Genomic DNA, 9,434 nt, shown 5'->3' with positions numbered 1-9,434 from the left:
ACACACACACACACACACACACACACACACTCCCACACATACACACACACCCACAGAAACCGTGTTTCAGCCCAATGGTTCCACAGTGTGAGAGCGATCAGTTATGATTATTAGCTCAGGGTCATCCGGCTCCACACCCTGACCACTCTGATGTTCACTGCACTGACAAACAGACAAAATTATTTTTTAATATTTTTAGAAAATTATTTAATCATTAATTTTAACTCATCTTTTGAATAAAAAAATGCAAATAATAATGGTTGCTTAAATAAAATTAAAATGGATTAAAATACTTATTTTCTTCCATTATTTTTTAAGTTAAGGTCTAATGAACATGATGGATTGTTTGAGTTTGAACGGCTCCTTTAGAAATGAGAGGTGTGGCCAAATTATGAATATTCCAGAGGTGTCTTGTTTCAAAAAGACTAAAGATTAATTGATTATATTTCTCCTACGAAGTCTCAACAAAGGTCAGCTGAGGTAATCACAAGCTGTTTTCTTATTTGCCATTTATGCCCACTGAACTTTAGATTGCACAGCTCCAATAATAAAAACAATAATTATTCTAATAATAATAAAAATAAAAATAATAATAATAATGACAATAATAATTATATTGATTATTTTTAATAGTATCCGTAATAAAATTTTCGTTGTTGTTGTTATTATTTGTATTATTATTAATATTATAATAATCACCGTATATAAATAGTAGTAATAATAATAATAATAATAATAATAATAATAATAATAATAATAATAATAATTATTATTATTATTATTATTATTATTATTATTATTATTATTATTATTATAATTATTATAAATAATAATAATAAATTAATTATAATAAGACAATATTTATTATTCATAATATTATTGTTATTGTTATTGGCATTATAATTATCATTTGAATAATAAAAAGTAGATGTGATAATAATAATAAATATTAAAAATAATAAACAAAAATAATAAACAATAATAATTAAAAAATAATATTATTCTTTATCCTATTTTTAATATTTATATTATTATTGTTATTATTGTTATTATCATTTTCATCATTTTAATAATAAATAATAATGATAATAATAATAATAGTTATAACAAAAAATAGTTTAATAAAATAATATTTATTATTCTTAATATCATTCTTAATATTATTTTCATTAGTGGTGTTTATTATTGTTATTATTCTTAATATTATATTATCATTTTAATGATTAAATCATAGTTATGATAATAATAATAATAATAATAATAATAATAATAATAATAATAATAATAATAATAATAATAATCCTAAAAATAATAATAATAATAATAATGATAAAAAAAACAATAATCATTATAAAAAAGTATTGGTTCTTCTTAATAATAATTTTAATATTATTTTAGTGTTGTTATTATTGTTATTATTATGATCATTTTCATAATAATAATAATAATAATCATAATAATAATAATAATAATAATAATAATAATAATAATAATAATAATAATAAACAGAATAATAATAATAATTATTATTATTATTATTCTGTATTATTGAAGTAGTTGCTTAGTTGCTGTTCACATCAAGTCCTTGTATGTGCAGAAGTCCTTGGTATTAACACCTGTTTCTGTCTTCTCTGTTCTCTTCTCTTCCTGTGAACCTTTTCTAACACTTCACCATCGTAACCTGTGTCTCCATTCATGCCAAACTCACTCACCCAGTTCCCCATCAGCCTGCTCCTCATTACTCCCACCCTCACATCCTCTCCTGTGCCCTCCTCTGAGTCAGAGCTGAGTCGGCTGCGTACAGAGACATCAACAGGAGCGACTCGGAGCTCAGTGCTGCTGCTGCCAGGCAGAGGTTCAGACCAGTTCTGATCTATAAATACTCAGGGCTGCGGGAAGCCTCCTGTCTTTGGCTTTTTCCTCCTTCTCAGTGTCTCAGCCTCTTTTCTCCTCACTCCTGCTCACTCACAGAGCGACATGTGGACACAGTCTGTCACCAGTCTGTCTCTGACGCCGTGGTTTCCCTCATTATCCTAAAGGTTTGGATCAGTCAAACTCCAGATCTCCTTCTCCATCCATTTGCTGACCCTCGGGAGCGGCTGGGAGGATTGTTAGCTTTATTCACATGAGGGAAGGGTGTGAGCACAACAACCCGAAATGCAGACATCTCTAAGTCATCGAGCAGACTCCTTCAGCAGGTGGTCGTTTGTGTTATCGCTGAGATTCGATGACGTGTGAAGTTTAAACAGAGTTCACAGAAAAGTTTCAGGAACACACACATCACATTTCACTGATTCTGAACGGCCACAGCTGCGTCACTGTTTTACTTACTAACCTGCAATTCATTTTTATACCTTCTCCTTTTATTTGAAGCGCTCTGCAGTTTTAAAACCTGGATTTAATGGTGTATAACAGAGCCTCTACTTTCTCAGGGTATAAGTTTAAAAATGGAGAGGCGATGCATAAAGCTGGTCATAATTTTTGCTGGCCCACTGTTCCTGGAAATGCTGCAGGACGAGGAGGGGTCACACCAACTCAGGGAACTTTTGAGGCTGACGTCAAAGTTCCTGGTGACTTTATTTATTTCTGCGTTCTTCCTAAAGTCCCCGTCTCTGGGGAAACCTTCTGCTTCCTCTCGTGAATCTGTCCTGTACCTGACCTGGACCTGCAGTCCGTCTGAGACACGTGTTTCTGATGGAGCGTGGTCACAGGGCCCTGCTTTCAGATGCTCCTGCAGTAAGTGTCGTATCTGTCAGTGAAATTATCATTCAAGCGTGCGTTGGTGCCGTGTAGAAGTCCTGTGATGCCGACATGCAAATGCTCTTACATGTAGCCTCTGACCTGCGTTCATCACATGAGCGTTCAGCAGGAGGAGAGAGTTGTTGAGGTTTGGATTCAGTAAAAGATGATTAACTGGGATCATCTGGCTCATCGTCCTCATTTTCCCCCTTGCCAGCGATCTGAAGCTGCTGCGATAAAGTTGGTCGTCTCTGACCGCAGAGAGCAGAGGGCAGCAGTCAGCGCCGTGGTCCTCACAGAGGGCCTCTTATTGCTGCTGTTTGCTTCAGATTAAATGCTCCTGAGATCAGGCTGTGAATTGAAACTCTTGTCGTTCATCCAAAAAGTCATTCTCTATCTTTGACCTGTGGGACTGTCCTGCTTTTACAGTTTATTTGGTGGAAAATACGTCAACACCAGCTCCAGACATAAATCGATTGGTTTCTTACGTAAAACGACAACTTTAGGCTCAAAAGACTGAAACTGATTTTCAAACTCCAGCGTAGATACAGAGTAAACAGATCCAGAGACGGTGAATAAGATGTTAATGTTTTTCTCTTTGTATTCACTGTAACCGACGTGTGATGAAGCCGAACACATCTGAGGACGAGAGCTGAATCACTCCTGAGTCACTCATCTGTTCGGAGCGTTTCTGTGATTTACAGTAAATTCAGTTTACCTCCTTTAGTGTGTTTACTCAGAGAAACCACAGGAGAGACATGTAGCGTGGACGCTCTGCACAGACTCCTCCTGGGTGAAAACTGCTGAGTGTGCATGTGTTAATGAAACCGTGAGGAGCACACACACGTTATCATGAAAGATACAAGACAAGGTCCAAGACAAACACATTAGAAAAGGTTAGATTTAAGGTAGGGTCTGCTGGAGTTTCTGCTATTTATCAGTAAACACAAACTTCAATCTTGGCTCCTCCTCCTTGGCTCAGTGCCAGCAGCAGCACACACCCACAGACTCTGACCGTGACTACGTGAACACACTCACTAGCTCAGCAACCACCTGTAGCATCTACATGGAAGAGATTCGTGCCATGCACCCGACTTAGCATGTTAGCATTAGCTAATCGCAGGTGTTTGACACATACCTGGTTAGCAGAAAGCTAACTCCTGTCACTCTTTGGCCCGTGCTGCTCTCCAAGTTTCTGAAAGCGAGTAAAAGTCAAGCTTCACCTTCGTTTAGTAAAAAGCTTAATCTGTTTGGAGTTTTGTTTGACTGAGAATGTGTTTACTTCCTCCATGCTACATCTGCTATCATAGCTGCTCTAATTAGCTTCTTCCACACACGAAGTCACTTGTACACTGGGGGCTCTGTGACTGGCTGAGGTAGCCACACTTACTCTCCATCCACAAACATCCTGATACAATCAAAATATCAACATCCAGGCTGAGGGGAGGGTTTGAGGCAAACACAGATACTGATGTAACAGTGTAAATATTTCATGTTTAAATTCCTGTTAAATTTGGGAAGCAGACACATTTAGTTTTAGTTTTGTTTTATTTTGAAAAGTTTGGGTGGAAGCTAACAACCGTGACGCTGCGCACCGCTTCTGTGCAGTTTCTGAATGTCTCCGCCTGGGTATGTTGGGTTTGAGGTTTGCTACACCACGTGGCTGGTATAAAAAGTAGTTTAGAGTTGCTAAAACTTTAATGGTTAATCGCACAGTGCAGTCATGTGATTAATATTCTAAGTTCGAGTCCTTCGCTTCGTTTCTTTATATGCTTTGAATGAAAAACCGGCATCATTAGCATTAGCTGCTAACGCGCCGTGGAGGTGTGTACCTTAGCTTTATCCTCCTGTGATCGTTTTCATGTAGAGCGAACCTCCGATCCAGCTGCCATTTAAGAGTGATGACTGGCTGTATCCCATATTTACAGGTATGTGTGTATGTTGATAAATGTTATAAGATGTTAATATGTTGATATGTTGATAAGAAATGCTAATAGCTACTGTTGTGGGGGGAAAAAAAGAGAAAAAAGGAGCTTTACAGATAAAAAAAAACTTATGATACTGCTTCATGTACAAAAATATAATTTTAAAATGTATTTTGCTGATTTTTACTTAGCTCAGCTTTGTATTAAGACAATCTTATATATTGTAAGTTGATATTTTATTTCTCATGAAAATCCTGCAGACTCTACCTTTAAAACACAAGGATTTAAAGATACAGATGGATACCAGAGTGTTTCCTTTGCAGCCTGAGCTCCGTGCAAACTCTGTGAAGCAGTGGTGGAAGCCGTCGCTGACCTGTCATGTCTGATAAACTCTAGATGGCCACGCCAGCAGAGAGGAGATGTACACAAGCAACTTTCCTGTAAGAGCCTTATAGATAAACATACTTAAATTCCTCGTCTGTCTCTGCCCCAGAGAGGACCACACAACATCTCTATACAAGGTGCAGCCCTGAGCGAGGGTACTGAAGCCATGAGGGGGTGGAGCCAGATTACTCTAAAAGTGTGGCACAAGGTGATGGTCAATAACAAGAGGATTAGTCAGGGCAGGAAGTCCAGACCCTGGAGGATCCACGGGCAGCAGTAACACCAAAGTTTAAGCTTTGTTTTATGAGTTTTGGGGCTGAAACTAAGAGTTGGTTTCCAGGTTAGTTAGTTTTCTTCAGTATCATTGTTTTAATCAACATGAGGGGAAAACAAAACCCTCTCATTGCCTTCTCCTCCCAACAGACACTCAGCTCAAAGCAAACTCTGACGTTACAGAGTAGAGAGCTCTTTAAAGCTCCTCTGAGGAACTTCAGGAGGATTTGTTTTGCTGATCTTGGTCATGGATATGTGAAAGAAACTGTATCAGACAAAAGAAGTCATCCATCTTTGTTTTGAACATCTCCCGTACCTGTCAGGATGAATTTCTGGGTGTGGAAAGATTAAAAACAGGCTGTCTGCAGCACGCTGATAATCGTTTCGTCTGACACCTACCAGCTGGCAAAGGTCACAGGCCTTAAAATGAGCAAAAATCAATCTCCTCTCTGTTCGTCTCCGTGGCTTCTGTCGGCTCTGAGGAGGAGTCAGGATGAATTTGAATCTGTAACGATCATATCCTGGTATCTAACGTGCTTACTGCTCGGTCTCTAACGCGTACAGACTAACTCCGCTGGACAATCTGAGCTCATTTGCATTTTGAGTGTAAAGATTGACCCAAAAGGACCAACGCTGATGAACAGAGGCGAGACCAGGCCACGAGGAGCTGGATGGTCCCTGCTGAGCCTCATTTAAACCCCGTCTGCATTCACTGACAGAGCGGCCCCACAACAAGCAGCAGACGCCCTGTTTCTGAATCTAATACCAACAAAATATTTCACAGATACGGACAATTGGATAATGATTGGATTTCTGAGTGTGGTAAATGAACAGAGACAAGACGAGGTGGATTCTTAATGAAGGCGAGGAGGAGAAGTGAAGCAGTGACGGATAGGGGGGAGCGGGGATCGATGCACAGGGAGTTAGAGGGATTTAGTGACTCAGAGCCAAAATGAAGAGAATCTGCGAGTCATTGCTGAGGAGGCCGTGTCTGAAGGCGTGTTGAGCGGGGAGGTCAGGAGACAAACCAAGGCGTGTGTGTGAACACTCGTGTTTGTGTTGGTACGCAGTGACCCTGAGACGACCTCAGTGTATCCTACAGCAGGGCGGCAGACGCTGGGCGCGACGCCAGGCTCTGCTCGTCTCTGCTCGTCTCTGGTTAGGGAGACGTTTGCATCTGTGGATTTAACACCTGAATACATTAAAGGAAACCAGACAGGTCTCACCGGGCGTCTGACTCAACTAAACTCCCTTAAATTGGACAAAAAAAGCCTTTTTACCTGGTCGTTTTGCAGGGCAAAAGAGGCCTCTTTTTAACCTTTAACAAATTGGGCTGAAACTTCACAAGACTTGACCCAAGGGGTCTGATACTCCTGGGGCACATCCATGAGGTCCCTAGGAGCGTCTCCAGTGGATTTTCTCAAACTGTGTCTCAGGTCCAACTTTAAGGGAAAAGGCCTTTTTGCTAAGCCAGTTTTGCAGGGCAAAAAGGGCCTCTTTTTAAACTTTAACCAAATGGGCCAAAACTTCTCAAGACTTGACCCAAGGGATCCAATACTCTTAGGGCACATCCTCGAGGTCCCGAGTGGGTTTTCCTAAAACTAGGTTTCTGGTCCAACTTTTTAAAAAGCAGCCTTTTTGCCAGGCCATTTTTGTAGGGCCGGACAAATCTGGCCATAAGTCTGCAAAATGTAGCCTGAGGGATCTAATGCTACTATGGTACATTGATGAGATTCCTAAGAGTGTCTCCAGTTGGTTTGCTCAAACTGTGTCTCTGGTCCAACTTTAGGAAAAAAAGCTTTTTGCCAGGCCAATTTTGCAGGGCAAAAAGGGCCTCTTTTTAACTTCTTGCCAACTGGGCCAAAACTTCACAAGACTTAACCCAAGGGATCTAATACTCCTGGGGCACATACATGAGGTCCCAGAGGAGCGCCTCTGGTGGAATTTCTATAACTGTGTCTCAGGTCCAACTTTAGGAAACAATGGCCTTTTTGCTAGGCCAGTTTTGCAGGACAAAAATGGCCTCTTTTTTTCACTAAATGGGCCAAAACTCCACAAGACTTGACCAAAGGGATCTGATACTCCTGGGGCACATACGTGAGATCCCAAAGAGGATCCCAGTGGGTTTTCTTAAAACTGGGTTTCTGGTCTAACTTTAGAAAAAAAGGCCTATTTGCCAGGCCATTTTTGCAGGGCCAGAGAAATCTGGCCATAAGTCAACTAAATGTAGCCTGAGGGCTCCGATACTCCCAGGGTACATCAGTGGGATCCCTAGGAGTGTCCCCGGTGGACTTAACACAATATTCACTGTCAGGCCATCTTTTTTTACAGTCATTTTATTTGCCTCCACACTGCCCCTACTGGTTACACAGGCACTTCACCTCCTGTGTGCTGAGGCCGATGCACCAAACCAGTGCTGATGACGTGGATGTTAATGGGACGTATTTCTCTGGCCTCACAGGGAAACCCAACCTGATGAAATGATAAAACTCCAGAGGACGTCATGAGCCAAGAAAATGAGCTGTTACATGACTTTTCAGTCTAATCCCTGTAAACCAACTAATCTCCTGCACCTTTCAATCAGATTATTTCCCTTCAGGCTCCGTCAGATACTCAGAAACACATGGTATTGTGACGATTCCTGAAAGAAACTGAACTGAAGCGATCCAGGAAAAGAGCGGAGGCAGAGAAGAGGAGGATGAGGAGAACTCATCTCACTATTGAGATGCACCGTCTGGCTCTGCAACCCCAAGGTGAGTCCCCCGTCCTTGGCAGCCGTCTCATGAGCCAAACTGCTCTGTGAATATTAATAGCACAAACCCCGGGAATCCCAAACCCAGGTGTGTCTGCGTAAATCACAGCCACAGCGGTGCCAGCTCGGATCAAATCAAAGGGTCAGAAACTACACCTGTTATCGAAACGCTGCATCAGAGCGCTGTGTTTCCTTTGAGAGCACGCTCCGTCCGTGCAGACTCTGTTTGGATGATAAGAAGGTGAAGTTTCTCTGGGAGTGTTTGTCTCATCAGCAGAAAGACGGGATCTGAAGGATTAACTCTGAAAAAGCGTCACTGAAGGTGTTTTAAGGCTTTGAGGATCAGAAACAGAGAGGAAAACCGTCTCTGCTGGGCTGATGAAACACTCAGACGTGTAAATTCATTTCATTATTCACGCCGGCCCTCCACCTCCAGCTCAGAGCCGTCAGCTGGGCTCAGTCACCTGGACGGTACGGACAGCGAGTCCTCCAACATCAGCGATCGATTAAGCTGATCCTGATGTAGAGAGGATCAGCTTCTCACTGAAGAGAAGAAAACAAGCTTTAAATCTAAAACACGGGCACATTACGACATTACTGATCCAAAAATACAGCCTGTTTTCATAACCACTATACCTCCATTTCCAAACGCCTGGAAATGAAAAATCTAAAACCACTGGAGTGTCCTCTGCCCTGAGGATTATTTCAGAATAAATGTAATCCCACTAAAAGACTGAGCTTCATTTTCATATCTGACAAAGACAGGCAAATCGTTCCTGCACAGTCCTCAAAAAGCAATATGCAGAGACTTAGCTCTTAAAATCCACTTACAGTCTTTGTCTTAGCGTCACTCATAATAGCTTTCGCATTTCCCACAGTCTCTCAGGCGAACAGTGAAAATCTTTCTCAAGTCATGACTCAAGGGAAAACAAAGAGCATTTTCTTTCCTGTTTCAGAGCCCCGCTCTCAGTCAGTAGCCACATATCATCCTGACCAGACGCCGGCACAATAATCCGTCTCAGTCCAGCCCAGGACCACGGCTTCAGAGTTTCCATCACCAGACTGTCACCTGCTGAAGCAAACTGAGAGTACCAGAAGAAAACTGACAGATCTCCAAGTCTGGAGTCATGTGATTTCACCATAAAACCTCAAAACTACATCAAACTACGCTGTTAAAGTCCCACCTTTAAAGTTCCCATCTCCTGCTCCTTTACTGCAGTTTAATCTGGATCATTGATGTCTTCATGAAATGGTAGTAACATGTTTTGGTCCAAAAAGCCAATAAATCAAGCACAGCAGCATTGTTTCCAGGCTCTCATAGCCCCTCTGTTCAGAACGCTCTGATTTAGTGGGCGTGGCCT

Source organism: Halichoeres trimaculatus, unplaced genomic scaffold, assembly GCF_033239565.1.
Source record: "Halichoeres trimaculatus isolate MK-OKI-2021-1 unplaced genomic scaffold, fHalTri1.1 fHalTri1_scaffold_8, whole genome shotgun sequence".
NCBI classification, from domain to species: Eukaryota; Metazoa; Chordata; class Actinopteri; order Labriformes; family Labridae; genus Halichoeres; species Halichoeres trimaculatus.
This window is presented reverse-complemented; position numbering follows the sequence as displayed.